This window comes from Triturus cristatus, chromosome 2_2 (genome assembly GCF_964204655.1).
Source record: "Triturus cristatus chromosome 2_2, aTriCri1.1, whole genome shotgun sequence".
NCBI classification, from domain to species: Eukaryota; Metazoa; Chordata; class Amphibia; order Caudata; family Salamandridae; genus Triturus; species Triturus cristatus.
The window spans coordinates 708431102-708447531 of NC_140582.1; the positions used below are offsets into that span (position 1 = coordinate 708431102).

General features: G+C 44.4%; 1 protein-coding gene across 4 annotated transcripts in view; it reads left to right on the forward strand.

The window, feature by feature from the left end:
- The window catches only part of STOX2 (storkhead box 2), a 591130-nt gene that overhangs the window by 215260 nt on the left and 359440 nt on the right, over positions 1-16430 (forward strand). The gene's annotated exons all lie outside the window — the stretch shown is intronic.

Genomic DNA, 16430 nt, shown 5'->3' on the forward strand with positions numbered 1-16430 from the left:
CCTCATGAGCACCAGTGGTTTTGTTGTCCACAGCTATCCAGATCTGCTGCTTCGGTCGAGTGCTCGTTTTCAGCTTACTTGCTGCCCAATTAGGGGTGGGGGTTAGGATTTATGCCTGCGATCTCCCAGTAGCTGCGGCCATATGACCTCCGGTGCAGCACAGGCTACGCGCACCCGTCTCCCGGCAGCGTTTGGAACAGCCACGTGGCAGAGCCGGGGGGTCCTTGCCCTTCTCCTTACTTGTCTTTTGCCACGGGAGGCTTTAAGCTGTCAGGATCTGCCCAGCGGCTGTCGCTCGTCCACACACTTCGCCAGGCGACTCAGCGACTCGGGTGGCGGGATCATGGCTTGCGCACGAATCTTGTCTGGGCTTGCACTGCCACCTCCCTCTTCAGCTGGACAGGGGCCTCCAGGGATGTCATTTTCGGGTTTACCAGCCTTCCAGACTCCTCCCCGGATGCAATGTTTTTACAGTTTTCGTCTCGTTTGTATCAGGATTTTGGACGGGTTTTGTCTCTTAACGAGCGGCCATCTTGCTGCTCGGCGAGACCACGCCCCAATTGTTAACACATTTAATACAGACACAGTTAAGCAAGGGTGGGGCGTCTGTTAGGGTGTGGAGTGTTTCCACACTCATATTTTGCCTCCCTGGCCCCCAACTTACATGAAAGAATTATTTGTATTTCACTAAAAGTGAAAAAACGAGCCACGGCACTGGCAGTATGCAGAAGTATATTGACTGTGATAGATATATATATATTTTTTTAATTATCAACGCCTGATATCAGCCACTTGGTATAATCCTGTCTAGATCGGGCGTATGGTATTACTCCATTCATTTGTAAATTATTAATGGACATTACGCAAGTACGGTGAATGTGCATCCAAGGTACAATGCCCTTGGGTAATCGCCTTCTCAGACCAGTTGCACCGAGATTTAGCACGATTCTGGATGTTGGGTACACACTCCGACACCCAAAACTACAGCTCCCATGAGCCTTCAACAGGAAGTGCCCTTGAGTCACATGACATATTACCACAGTGACCTCCCCTTTTGAAGGTAGCTCTGTGTAGTATCTTGTCATAGTGCTGTTCTTGCCATTCACTGCTCCACCAGTAGAACACTGTGGAGATGATGCAATATGGAATGTTCATCTATGAAATCCACAGTTGGAGAAGGGCTGAGCGCCTTGCTGGCTGCTCCTGGTGGGGCTGAATACTGCTGATCTTCTTCTGAATACTACTCCACTTCTGATCTGTAACTAACTTGAATAAATCTACTTAAAACTACATTCTGTATGTGGACTTGATTACTACACTCTGGTTTCAGGAACAGCTCCTCCCCTCGCAGGTGCTACCAATTACCTGCTGATTGCTAGTCTCTGCCAGCACAAAAACGCTCTCCCCGCTCCACTCCACACACATCAGGAGGTTGAAACAGGCGCATCTAGGCTTTGCGCAAGAGATGCACCTTGACGAAGTAAGAGATTGATTGATCAGAGTGACACACTATCCCTTGATATGTATGAAAGCGGAAGAACTTGTATGCTGCACACTAAAAGCTGTACCTCTCCTTTTCATCACGCTTTAGAGTGTGACTACAGGAGTCCCTGTGCCCTTCTTCCATGGGGCATAGAAAACCCATCATTGTGATAAGATCGGGAGCTGGTCTCATAACTGTAATAATGACATGACATGATTTTACCTCACGTATGAAGTGCCACAAAACCACGAAGCATGGGAGTTTTGCATGCTTTCAAATATACAAGCATTGTGATGCATTCCCTACATGTATAATATGGAATTGTAAGGATATTCTTGTCTATCCACAGGTACTTGAAAGCGAGATTAGTTAAGAGGTAGACCCAAGTCACTGGTTTGGAGGCAAACCACGCTGCCTTATTAGGATTTCGTATGCCTGTCCTGATTAAAACCACGGACTGAATTGATCCACAAGGCAGAAACATGTTGACGGTAACAGTGGTGATGGGGTACTAATTCCCCTTATCTCCACAATTGATTTTACTCACTAAGTGTCATGTCTAGCGAATAAACTGTTTTAGGATGCCACATTGGTTTTTAACACACTTATATCACAGATCCATTCTTAATTAGAATTGCCTCTCTACTTCCAGGTGTAGGCCCGCTCTCCATCAAATGGAGGTTTTGGAGAGTGAGGATTGTTCTATGATCAAGCATGGTGGTGTGTGAGGATAATCCGTTACATTTGTTTGTATGTCCAACACTTGTACTGAGTAGCGTTGGGAGGGATAGATCACATATCTCTATAAATTGCAAAATTCTCCGGGAGCATATTTTGTGTACATGTAGTATGTAGACACGTCCTTAGCGGGTGGGGCTTATATTGACCGACAGACTCCAGTAGTAACCTTAACCAGCATGCACCTAGGCTCAAGTGTGCATGCCAGGTTGGACGGCTGCCTTGCTCTGGCAAGCCCTCCATGCGCACTGGAGGCGCTTCTACCTACCAATTAGTGAGCCGGAGGGGACTCAAATCCGCATCCCCCGGTCTCAGAAATGAGCGGTGAGGTCCCCTACCCCAGCCAATCCTGGTGCTGCTGTAACAGCAGGAGCAGCGCCGCTCTGCGAAGCACTCTGATTCGCATTTGGTTCCCCCAGAGGTGTCTGGGTGGATTGTACATTTGCCTATGTGGGAGGTGTTCCATGCAGTGCGTGAGGATCTGAGATGCACTCCAATCATGGTGTGGTGAACTGGGAGCGGTGACTAGGCATGAGGGGACACAGAACATTATGATAATTGAATTGATGCGATCATGTTTGTGGTTCTAGCACAGCTGCCAATAGACCACGTGTTCGGAAGAATATTTTTCTAAATTTTGAACAACTTTTTCTTTATATTATGCTGTGCTACCTGTTGTTTTGAGTGGTTACAATTTGGTTACAATTTTATATGAGCCTGACCCAGTCGTGTCTATGCCGGAAGATTTCCCTGCAAAGAATTACCATGGTTTTCCTGTCTGGTGAAATATATTGTGACAAGTAGTGTAAATAATGGTTTTGTCAGATTCAGAAATCTTATTTATTTTAAACTGCAATGAGCTTTCCTTTTACAAGGAAGAGTATGGTAAGGCTTGCTGCAGATGAACACATCATTCTCATAATGAATAGGAAGACATAAGAGAGTGAAGGGAGGGTCAGCATTAACCTGAGACATTAGGATAAAGAGGTAAAGATCACAGAAACCGCCTGGTGTATAGCTTAGAACTAAATTACCTTTCATCTACAGCTTTACTACCCACACCTCGTCACCATGTATAGACAGGTAATCCAGAGTAGTATCATTCAAGTCTCGATAAACTAGATTAAGTTTGTTACATGTGTTACTTGTTATCATTTGAAGTGGACAACTTCAAATGCTATCACGTGCGTGAGGGGCATCTTTTCAATGTTGCAGGAAAGGGTATATAGGATGGCGGGTGGTGGTTAGATGGATTCATAACTGTACCCGACATCTCTGAGAGGACCTAATAAAGGCGTGCTGCGACATTGGAGTCTCTGTTCTCCTTCTTTGGTGATAATTGAATATTTGGGGCTTTTCCACACTGGCGATGATCCGGAAACAACTTCTAAGGATTTCCAGCAATTTCTTTGGTTTTGCCTGCTCCGTTTCGATGTTCCTGTTTGGATCCTCCCACACGCATCTCTGCTATTGGCCAATTTGGATTTCTAGGTGGAGTGATAGGCTTACTGCAAGGATCCATTAACAGCCCAGTACTCAGCTGTTCACAATCGAAGGATTTTCTCGACAGATTCTAATCGCGGGAGGAGCACCGTTTCTGGTTTGCTTTTCTCTTCTGTGACACGCACACATTTCTACACGCGTGTCCAAGACAGCTTTTTTTTTTTTAAAACGTGTCTGCAGTGCATGAATTTTACTGCATAGGGATCCACTTACTACTTGTGCAGCAATAACTTTTTTTTAAAAATGACTTTAGATTACTGGCATCTTACCTCCTCCCTCTTTCCTGGAAATTCCTGGTGAACCCCAAATTGAATGGGATATCTGGGAAGCAAGGTTTCTGGCGTATGTTGATGTTTTGGAGGGTGAAGAATGTGAAGCTGACAGGAAGTTGGCGCTATTAAAACCCTGTCTTGGAGGGATAGGCCTTAAGGAATTTAAGACTTTACCTTCATTAGCAAACACAACTGATTTAAATGTTTACCAAATTGTGTCCAAACAGCTTTCCATTCGCTATGGAAGAAAAACCAATGTCGTTATGGAAAGATTTACGTTTTATTCAAGGAAACAGAAAACGGATGAGTCTATTGAGACTTGTGTCAGCTCTAAGATCTTTAGCAGTCACGTGCGATTTTGAACATATTAATTACGAACAGGTTCTGAGAGATCAAATACTCATGTGCACTAACAATAAGAAAATACAAGATAGGTTGTGGACGACTTCTGACATGTCTCTCAATGCTGCGATTGAAATAGTAAAAGCTATTGAGCATTTAGAGAGTTTGTTCATGAAATTAGGTCCTGTGATAAGAGCGATGTCCAAGTTGTTAATAAGGAAAATGACAAGTCCAAGAAATCCGCGATTCAAAGGAATGCAAATTCTCAAAAACTTGAAACCAGAAGCAAATGGCATAAGCCTCATCCAGGAAGGAATAATGTTTACTGTTTTAGATGTGGTAGTAGTTCTCATCTAGGGAATTTTAAGTCATGTCCTGCCGTAGACAAAGTGTGTGCTAGGTGCAATAAAAAAGGCATTTTGCTATAGTATGTAGAACAGCCCCCAGAAGGGTCAATGCTGTACAAGAATATGAGGAGTTAGATGATTATGATCAGGATGTGAATACTGTACTTTGTGTGAGCAAAGGTATTGGAGTCACTAAATTTCCTTCCTGTGATGTTACCATCAATGGTGTAATTACTCGGGTACTTGTAGATTCATGCTCCTGGTACACCATTCTGCCTCACTCCTTGGTCCTTTCTAATAGGCCTGATATAGAACTTATACCTCCTGATATTTCTCTGGGTGGTTACACTGGGCACAAATTACAACTACTAGGGTATTTCTGGGCTGTTATAGTTTTCCATGAATGCAACATGCATGGCAAGATTTATGTCACAGAAGTTGGCCAATCGCTTTTAGGCTGGCCACACCAAGAAAAACTGGGAATTAAATTAGATCCCAAAGCTGATCGGCCTGTTTATTCTGTTGATGCAGTACCGATTGGGTGTGATTCAATCAAAAAGTCCAATGACTCTGAACTAGTCTCAAAAATAAAATGTGAATGTCCTACCTTATTTAGTAACAAGTTGGGGGGAATGTAACAAAGTGGGGTCGACATCAAAGGAAAACAACGATAATGCGGACTGGTGGACTGCAACATCCCCCTCTCTCCCTCTTGTCTCTCCCCAACTGGAGTTCAACATCTCTCCCACTACAGGATGTATCGGAGGATTACGAAGAGGGCTCCTTTAACTGGGGATTCCCTACCATCGAAACCCCACCCCCGGATGACATCACGACGTGCCACACAATAAGGACGGACAACAACAGGAAAGGGGTGTGTGTGAACACCGAGGTGGAAGAAGGCGTCGGTATCCGGAGCGAGATTTTCTACGGAAAAAAGGAAGAAACCGGAGAGAGACCAGATGGAGCGACCACCTCAGCAGGAGCCCTGGGACTGCCAGGAGGCCCACGGCACCACAAGCCGCCCAGCCATGCCCCAGGAGGAGTGTGGCTTACCAAGGTACGGGAGCGGGTATCGGGCTGGATTGGTAGGCGGGACGGGCGTCCGGAGTCATCCGGGTCTCTCCCTGTGCCACCCACTTCTCCCCTATCCTGAGCACCCTCACTGGTTTTGTTTCTCTCACATAGACGTTTTGCTTTTGTGTATGTGTCACAGTGTGAAGTGACCCTGCACTCCCTACCCCTCATTTATTGGCCTGGACTGTGACCTCATACCCGTTCTCCTCTGTTCTGTTTTCTCCGGAACATCACGGAGCCCCTGGGAGCCGACGAGGTCGAAGATGCGGGGAGGACCGGACAGTGTTAAGGAGAGGACAATCCCCTACCTCTAAAGAACTCTTTTCAACATCCCCTGATGTATTGGTTGCAAGAAGGAGACTCTTATTAAGAACAATAAAACCTTCATTACCACGGCCTGGCTTTCGCCCCGTTCTTTCCCCACCCCCGTTACATTTGGTGTCAGAAGTGGGATTGTTATACCAGTCCATCAGTACCCCTATGAAGGACGCGCTCATCCAGCATCTGGTAAAGGACAGGAGAGACTAGAGTGGGCCGTCGAAAGGCAGATGACATCGGTCCAAGCTGATCGGGATGTGTTTAAGGACTCCATAGCTGCACAGATAGAGGGACTGCAGAAAGCCCTAAAGGAACCCGCCAGAACCCCTCAAAGAGACGTTAGGGGTACGACTCATTGACCCTCAGGAATTTCCCTCCAAAAATACATAGCCGGGGAGGACCCGGACGCATTTTTACTAAATTTTGTACGAGCCGCCAGAGCCTGCGGCTGGCCTGAAGACAAATGGCCATTCTTCCTGGCTCCTTTGTTGACTGGGGAAGCCCAGTCAGCCTACCAAGTAGCTAACGCTCACGGCGACACTCCATATCACGCAATAAAAGAAGTCATATTGGATCACCTCGGACTAGATGCCGAGGCATACCGAGTGCGATTTAGGAAGGAGAGGGGCCGGCCGGGGGAGAACCCTTAGACTCTCTTCTTCCGTCTCAAGATGGCAGCGGACAAATGACTGAAACCCGCCTCAAGTTCGAAGGATGAAATTATGGACCGGATATACTTGGAACAATTCCTCGAGGCATTACCGTATGGAACACAGAGGTGGTTAAGGCAACACCATCAGCTGACCCCGGAGCTGGCCGTGGAAATGGCTACAACTTTTTCGCGAGCCCAACCACGCAATCTCGTGTGGGAAAGTGAAAAACCATCGAAACTCATCCAACCAGAAAAAAAAGGACGAGTGGGCTTAGAACCAACACGAACCAAGACCAACCGAACGAACATGCCCACCTTCTGCGAACCACAGTGTTTCGAGTGTGGTGACTGGGGCCACATAGTGCAGCTCTGCCCCAAACGCAGACCCACCAAAGAACCAATGGAAGTGGGCTATCTTCCGAAGTCCATCTTATACACAGCCGAGATGGGGACCACTTTTTATGTGAGTGTACAGGTGAATGGCAGCAAGGTGAAACCCTGTTAGACTCAGGTTGCAGGCAATCAGTGGTACAGAAAAGTCTCGTAGTCCCCTCCCAGTATGTACCTGACAACTTAGTACACATTAGATGCGTCCACGGTGATGTACGTCCTTACCCCGTGGCCTCTATAACTATCAACCCTCCAAATGGGATTCCCTGTACTGTCCAGGTGTGGGTGGTAGAGGGACTACCTGAGGAACTGCTGTTAGGGACACACAATCCCGATTTCTTGAGGTTGTTTCAGCGTAGCATACAAAAGGGAAGCCCCTTATCACTCAAAACGAGGGAGTCCCACCACTCACTACCTGCCCTTACGTCCCCTGAACCCTGGTTAATGGATAGGAGTTTCAGGTTTGCTCAAGCTAATGATGCCACCCTCTTTAATGCATGGGAAGAGGCACATGTGAACCAAGACAAACCATCACCCGCCAATGCCCACTTCCTGATAAAGACGGTCTGTTGTATCGCAAAGGCAGCATAGAAGATCCCGCCCAACTCCTGGTCCCTTTGGCCTTTAGAGATCAAATACTCTTCTTCTCTCACTCTCACCTCACTGCGGGGCACACGGGCGCTGAGAAGACGACCCAAAACGTGTTGCGGCATTTTTTCTGGCCCGGCGTCGATAAAGACATCAAAATATATTGCCAGACCTGCGAAGAATGTCAGAATAAAAACATCCAACGGCCATCAGCGGTGCCCCTACAGCCTTTACCAGTAGTAAGAAACCCATTTGAAAGAATAGGAATGGACCAAATCGGGCCCCTACCCAGACGCAAAAAGGGAACCAATACCTTGGTGGTTGTGGACTATGCCACCAGGTTTCCGGAGGCCTTTCCACTTAGAGCCCCAACCTCTCGAAACATCGCGGACAAGTTGTTGGAACTTTTCTCCAGGGTAGGATTCCCAAGAGAAATCTTCACGGACCAAGGAACACCTTTTGTGTCCCGTCTAATGAAGGAGGTCTGTCGCACCTTGGATCTGTGCCACATAAGAACCGCCATCTACCACCTCCAAACGGATGGCCTCGTGGAAAGGTACAACAGGACATTGAAGACCACTTTAAAAAAGATGGTAGCAGTTAAGGGAAAGGAATGGGACCGATTGCTACCCCTGGCGCTCTACGTAATCCAAGCCCAAGTACAAAGCAGTCTGGGCTGCTCATCGTTCGAGTTATTATATGGCAGGCAGCCCAGGTCGTTACTAGAAATGACAAAAGAAGCTTGGGAGATAGAGGAAGAAGAAGAGACAAAAGGCGTGTTGGAATACACGCAGCAACTGAAATCCAAGATATGGAAACTAAGAGACCTGGCCTACTCACAACTAGAAAGAAGTAAAGAAAAACAAAAGGCCTATTATAATCGAGGAAAGAGGTGGAGACATTTGACCATTGGAGACTGGGTCCTCGTACTTCTCCCTTCCTCCTCAAAAAAATTCCTATCAGAATGGTTAGGCCCCTATAAAGTCGTGGGGATTTTCGGAAAGACATCATACCCAATTCAAATGACCCAGAGACGGACGCAGACTTTTCACATAAACCTGTTAAAAAAATGGCTGGGGCCCCTACCAAAAACTGCCCATTTGACGCTCCCTAACAGTGAGACGGAAGGAACCACGCTTGACCAGCCGGTGATCGAGTATCTCACAACAGAAGCCAGAACCAAACTGTATGAAACATTGCTACTTCAAGGTTCGTGATGAATTGGCAATAGAAAATGACATAGTTCTGAGGGGAGATAAATGTATTCCACCTTTTGGTCTCAGGAAATTGTTTGTTAATATTGCCCATGAGGGACATTTTGGTATTTCTATGACCAGGAGACGCTTAAAGGATAGTTTTTGGTGACCGGGCATTGATTCTTATGTTGAGCATCATGTAAGATCCTGTGATTTATGTGTTAATAGCGACAAGTCAGCTAAGGTTTTAACAGCTAGCCCACAACTGGTGGATTTGCCTGCTTTACCTTGGTGCAAATTAGGCATTGACATCGTCGGTCCGTTTAGTGTATTACCCCATCAACATTCGTTTGGGGTTGTGTTAATGGACTATTTGTCAAAATGGCCTGAGATTAAGATGGTTAAGGAAGTTACTTCAGAGGCTATTATACAGTTTTTAGACAATGTTTTCTGCAGGGAAGGTATTCCTCAGGAATTAGTCAGACAATGGGCCCCAGTTCGTTAGCAAGCAAATGGAGAATTATTTGACAAAATGTGGTATTATTCATAAAAGAATTGCAGTTTTTCATCCAGAAGCCAATAGTCAAATTGAGAGATTCAACCGTGTCATTAAGGAGGCTATCCAGTTAGCAGTCAAAGGTGGGTTATGTTGGAAGAAGGCTTTACAGTCCATTTTACTATCCTACAGAACATCTCCTGATGCAGTAACCTTGATAGTCCATTTGAATTATTGAGAGGTCGCAAACCCAGCACCAAATTGGTTCCATGGTGGCTAAAAGGCAAGAATAAGGCAGAGGGTGAGGTTGCTGAGATAGATTTTAAAGAAATTCGTCGCAAGATGGATGCTTACAAAAACAGAATGAGAGACAATTTGTTAAAAACAAGAATCGTTAGAAATTGTTCTGTTCAAGTTGGAGATTTAGTGCGGCTAAAGAAAGGTGGATTCATATGTAAGGGTTTGCCTAGCTGGTCAGGTGCGTGTAGTGGAGGTGTTTAGAAATGCGGTACGGGTGGAGGATGGGAATGTCTGGAATTTTAATAAAGTCTCAATTTTTAAGGGTAAGGTGCCACTCAGTGATAGTACTGCTTCTACTGTATTTTTGGATGTTAATGAAAACTTAGTGGGCAACTCTTGCAGGGAATCATCTGCGGGAGAACAAAGTACAACTGCACCAGAATATTCGACTAGGAATTCATGAGTTCGTAGATTACCTATTAAATATAAAGACTTTGTTCTTACTTAATTTATTGTTTAATAAAGGGGGAGGTGTGTTACATGTGTGACTTATTATCATTTGAAGTGGACACGAGCGCTGCTGCGCTTGTGCCAACTTCAAATACTATTGCGTGTGTAGGGGGGCATCTTTTGAATGTTGCGGTAAGGGATATAGGATGGCGAGTAGTGGTTAGATGGATTCATAACTGTACCCGACTTCTCTGAGAGGACCTAATAAAAGCGTGCTGCGACATTGGAGTCTCCGTTCTCCTTCTTTGGCTATAATTGAATATTTGGGGCTTTTCCACAAAGTTTAACTATGTGCGCTGGTTACAATACAGAACATCTAATCTGGGACATGCTTGTGACATCTGCATCAGCCGTCTCTCCCTTCTGTCACCTTAAGGATCCCCTTCATGAGGTCCAATCCCACCAGTTCAGTCTCTAGAGCAGGGGTCTTCAAACTGTGGGGCGCGACCCCCAGGGGGGCCGTGGAGCGATGCAAAGGGGGTCGTGCCTTCCCAGTCACACTTCTTCCCAGACCCAAGGGCTTCAGCCCCCCTTCTTCCTCCGTCCTGTGTCTCAGCCCGGGCTGCTGCAGTGCAACTCGAGCTGCTGTGGGCTGGGGGCAGTGTCTGGAGTCTTATCTCCAGCAAGTTTTTCACAGGTCTTTAAAGACCATTTGCATTTTTACATGCCTTTGTAAACTAGTTACAGAAGCTTAGTTTTTTTCCTGGTTCCAGTACCCCCTGGGTCCCCACTCGGCCTATTCCTTGCATTTGTATTTTACATTTACTGCTGTAGTGTAAGAATGCATTTAATGAAAAGGAATATAAAGTAGGGTTTCTAAAAGAAAAATGCCATGCCATGTTTTGTTTAAAGAGCCTGTAAAGATCTCTTCTTGACACTAAATAGACTTATAAATTAAAAAAAATGTATGCATTTGTTATGTGACTTTTCTGTCTTTGTTCTCTTTATCAGTATCATTGAGGCAGCCCTAGAACACAATTAAAAGTGCTTTCTATTCATATTTGCTGTTCGAAGTATGCACAGATAAGTGCTGAAAATACAGCTTTAGGAGACTGCTTATTTTTGTACCGACTGGGCCATCAAAATAATCTGCTGGCAACCCTAACCATAGGACTGTAAGTTTGTTGCAGGATCAGCACATTATTTATTTCCTTCACCCTCGATCCCCGATTAATGCAGCAATAGTTTAACTTAGATCTTAAACTCTACACCGCCTTCAATAACATGCTGAGTTACTTCATGGGTCTGGGAATGCACCCTGCATTCAGACAACTCATTCCTCATTCTCGCCCTCCACTTTCACGTTCACCCTGCACTCACACTGATCACAATGCACTCACACTGATCACCATGCACTCACACCATTCACCCGCTCACCCTGCACTCACAGTGATCACTCTGCACTCACAATGCACTTGCGCTGTTCACCCTATACCTCACCCTGCAGTCACACAAGTACACTACTCATCCTGCACTCATGTGACACTTCACTCACCTGTTCCCCTCACTGCTCAATATGCAACTCACTCAAACAAGCCCATCAGTAATTATACATCCATTCATCCCATTCTGAACTTGCATCCGCACGTAAATTCATACGCCACCTCACTCACCCGGCAGTCACTCCTCTTGCCCTACTCTCACACTGTTGCATCACTCACCGTGCACTCACATGGGCACTCTTGTCACCCACACAGTGCAGAGGGTTAATGTACCTGCTACAAAGAATATGTACCATGCAGATCACAGAAATGAGTGTGAGTAAAATATGTGTAGCGCTATAAAAAAATTAAATGTTTGTCAGAAAGGTGCTATAGAGAGATGAGGTGCATTGTTGGTGAATGCAGGTTTAGAAATTTTTGTCAGGGGGGGTCCTTACGCCTCAAAATGTTGACAGGGGGGTCTCGGCATCCAAAAGTTTGAAGACCTCTGCTCTAGAGTATCTCCGATGGCGTCCTTTTCATACCGCCTCAGCTTCTCCTCCCCTCGTTTCTCTTCTGCCCTTCGCTTACAAAACTTCTCTAGAATAGGTGTGAGCTTGATTTAGAGTTAGACCAGAAATAGGTTTTCATTCACTTCCGGTGGAGTAAGTTTTTGTTTTTTCTGCAGTAGTTTATATAGCATGAACTTAAACCGAAGGTATTGGAATCTTTACATGAGCACCAGATGCATTACACAAGGACACATTCATTTTTATATTTTTAGGCACAGGGAGATTAAGTCTTTTGCCCTGAATCACAGGATGTTGAGCTGATACCGAGACTCATACCTGGTTCCCCAGTTCCATAGTAGCAGCTCTGGCCATTACGTCACACCATCTCCCATGTTGGTGTTCTAGTGTTCTTCCTAACACCCGAGAGTTATATCGTTGATGTCTCACTTGCTCCACTCAGCCTTCAGTATAGATGTTTTAGTCTCCTGCTCCTCGAGGTGATTTCTTGCAGCGATCGGAGCAATGATCTAGTTGCAGCGCACTTATGAAATGAAAACTCGAAGTGTAAAAAATGTTTTAACTAATTTAATACTATGCCAATTTCATAAGACTTTTTTTATAACTATTGTGCTATATTAATTCTTTGTTTTAAAATATTCCAAAACAAATATTCAAAAAAAGTTTAAAGTCTGTTAATTTCACTGAATGGGTATAAGACTCAACTCATTGTATGTGCTTAATTGCAAGTAAAGGGGATGTTGGGTTCTGAGTGACCGAATCGACTACTCGAGCTTTACTTTTATTCCCTATTTAATGTCATTCAGAACCCTTTGGTGAAAACCATGCATGCTATTGATACTTCTCCATCTGTCATTCTGTGTGTTTTAGCACTTCCTGTCACACACTTGTAGTTACACAACATTGTAAACTGCTACACAGTTCACTGTTGCTCATTTTGTCAATCTCAGAAGGACTAAATTGGCACACTAGCTCTTGATCAGTGGACTGCAGGTTGTACACTGATCTAGCTAGTATGGACATGAACCCACACAAGAGTGTTTGTGTCTTATATGCTGTAAAGATAAGATTTCAGTGGTTTTTAGACAGAATATCGGGGATAGAAATATCATGGGACAAAATATCGTGTCAAGAATATAGAGGACAAAAATATCGCAAAGGTAAGTTACTATATGTAACTCAACATATATGTACCTTGACAATGTATACATCTTCAAGGTACGTAGATATGGAGTTAAGAATAGTAAATCTCAAATCTGTACATGCTCACCTTAATATACTGCATGATAAAAAACAATCATTTTTTTTTTTTTTAAATGTGTAAATCTCTACTTACCTATTTGCACTTGCCTTCTCAGAATTTTGGTCCTCGATATTTTTGACATGATAATGTGTCAACTTGATAATTCTATTTTCGATATTAAGTCAGTGATCTCATTTCACTCCCTGCTTCGTTACTCGGGAACAGGCAAACGGATTGTTTTGGTCCTAAAGCGAAGAACACTGGCAGTGATATGTTTGATGATGTTGCTACTATAACCCGGGAATTATAGACCTATTGCGAGAATCCCTTTTGCCGCAAAAGTTCTGGAGAAATTAATGAACAAACAACTGTCACGATTTCTCTTGGAAGTAAATGCCTTAGACCACTCACAATATGGATTCCAGGAGGGATATGGAACGGAAACAGCTCTGCTCATGGCAGTAGAGGAACTCAAGAGTGTACTGGACACTGGAGGGAGGGCCGCCTTGATCCTTTTGGATCTTTCGGCGGCCTTCGACACAGTAAACCATGAAACACTCCTGAACCGACTAGCTGATGTCGGAGTTCATGCGACGGCGCGAAGGCTGTTAGCCTCATATCTGTATAACAGAACGTTCACAGTGGAGCTAGGAGAGGCTAAATCGAAACCTTTTCATTCACCATGCGGTGTACCTCAGGGGGCTTCTTTAAGCCCCACTCTTGTTAATATTTATGTGGCACCTTTAGCGACAATAATAAGGAATTGTGACTTCTTGCCAGTCTCCTATGGTGAAGACACCCAAATCGTGGTATCAGTCGCTAACAACGTCAAAGATACTGCAGACAGATTTAATAATTGCGTGAGGCAGATCAATCACTGGATGCAGGACAACTGCCTAAAACTAAATGGTGATAAAAGCGAAGTCATGCTGCTGGGGACAGACATAGAAATCTGGTCCCCAGAGTGGTGGCCAGATAGCTTAGGAGATTGTCCATCCCCAGTGAACAAAGTTAGACATCTCGGAGTGATACTGGATAATAAATTGACATTTGACGCTCAGACAAACAAATTGGCATCCACAATATGGTATATTCTTAAAATGACAAAGAAACTTCTGCCGTTTATTCCCCATGATTCCTGTAAAACGGTAGTAACAGCACTGGCCTTGTCGAGGCTAGATTATGGGAATGCTTTATTTGCCGGGATACAGACCCAGCACCTAGCAAAACTGCAACGCCTACAAAATGCAGCAGCTAGGCTGGTGCTGGACATTCCCAGATTTGAGCCTGTTGCACACAGATTAAGAACCCTACATTGGCTCCCAATGGCAAAAAGAATAACATTTAAGTCTGTGTGTCTGGCCTATAAAGCCCTCCATGGGATGGGATCTCAGTTTTTGAAAACTCATTTGAAATTATGTGAGCCATCCAGGAATCTGAGATCCAGCCAAGCAAAACTGATTCAGGTGCTGAAATATAAGCGAGTCAGGTGGGGGGGGGGGGGGGGGAAGCTTTTTGCTGCATGCAGCTAGGGCTTGGAATCTTCTCCCTATTTTGATCAAAAATAGCCCATCTCTGCTTTCATTCAGGAAAGAGGTAAAACCTGGCTGTTTGCCTCCTGTTAGAACTTAGTCTTGGTAAAATCTTCATTTTTTTCTCATCTAATCAGCGCCAAGACGCCCATGGGCAATTGTACGCTTTATAAATTCACAAATCAAATCATAATCTTCTGGCCTTAAATTCAGACTCCTTTGTAAGGTTTCTTGCATTTGTTTTTTTCAACAGTAGCAGTAACATGATGGGATGAGCGCCTGTTTTTTTGCAGAAAAGGGCAATTCAGAAAGTGTGAACAAGGTTTGCCTCTCTTGGTTTCTGACTGTTCTGCCTAAATTCATGCATTAACTCAGGGAAATTCCTATATGTTTAAACTTTAGACACCTCGCACACAAAAAAAAGCCACTCAGCCCATGAATGAATTAATAACCTGTAAGAGTGTTACTCAGCCTACTGTGAGGGATGCTCTGAGAGATCAGGTTCATATGGTACTAAAAGAACCATTTATAGGGTATAATGAAGGGCACACCTTAAGTCGAGCTAAAAAATAATTATAATCGAAAATGAAATATGGTAGCCCTGCGAAAGGAAGAAAGGAGTAAAAACAGACATGTTAAATATAGAGAAAAAGACATGACTTAACATCAGAAGCTATGCAAGGAACTAAAATAAATCTTAATTAAAGGATAAGGGTAAAATGTTAAGAAGACCCAAGCGTTTCGAATCTTGTTTGGAAGTCACAGTGGGTACAAAGATCTGGAGTTTCTGGGATAGGGAATTCCAGATCCCTGTAGCAGTGCCGTGAAAAGATGTTGCAGTTCTGTTTTTAACCTGCCCTTGTTAAAAGGGGAACTGAAGTTAAATGACAACTGCTAATAGAGTAAACTTGATGTGCGTTTGTACACTTTGAGATTTGTGGTACAGACAAGTCTGCTAATGTTTTTATACAAGGAGTACTGCATTCTACAAGAATAGCCTGTTTAAGTGTGATTTGTGGCAAGGGGATTAATTACAAATTCCCTACCATCTGGAATCATAAGAAGGGCCTGGTTTCTCTTATACGCTACAGTTGTCATGCCTTTAACACATATCATTTCCAAGTAACATTTGGTGCAGAGAGCAACATTAGGAGCAGGAAAAAGTGGATAATAATGAGCCATTTGAGAAATATGTAGTTATTGACACCCTGGTCTATGATAGGATGTGCTTCAAGCCAGAGCAGCAGAGGTGTGCCCTAAACAAAGGCCGTGTGTCTCAGTTATGCATCAAAAGAAGTATAGATTTGTCCTAAAGTCAGCATTGAAGGATGTCCTGGCACGTGGATGCCCCCTCCTGAATGACAGATGCCAAATACCAGGAGCTCTTTGGGACTCTTGAATGAGAGGCTGTCATTGTTGAAGAAAATGTGAGAATTCAGCTTTCGTTTGGGTCTGTAAGGTATTTATTAAAAGGCTACGACTACAGAATAATGGAGCAGGGAGGCCTTTGATACCAGCCAAGCATTCAAGATCACTGCGGAGAAGTTCTAAA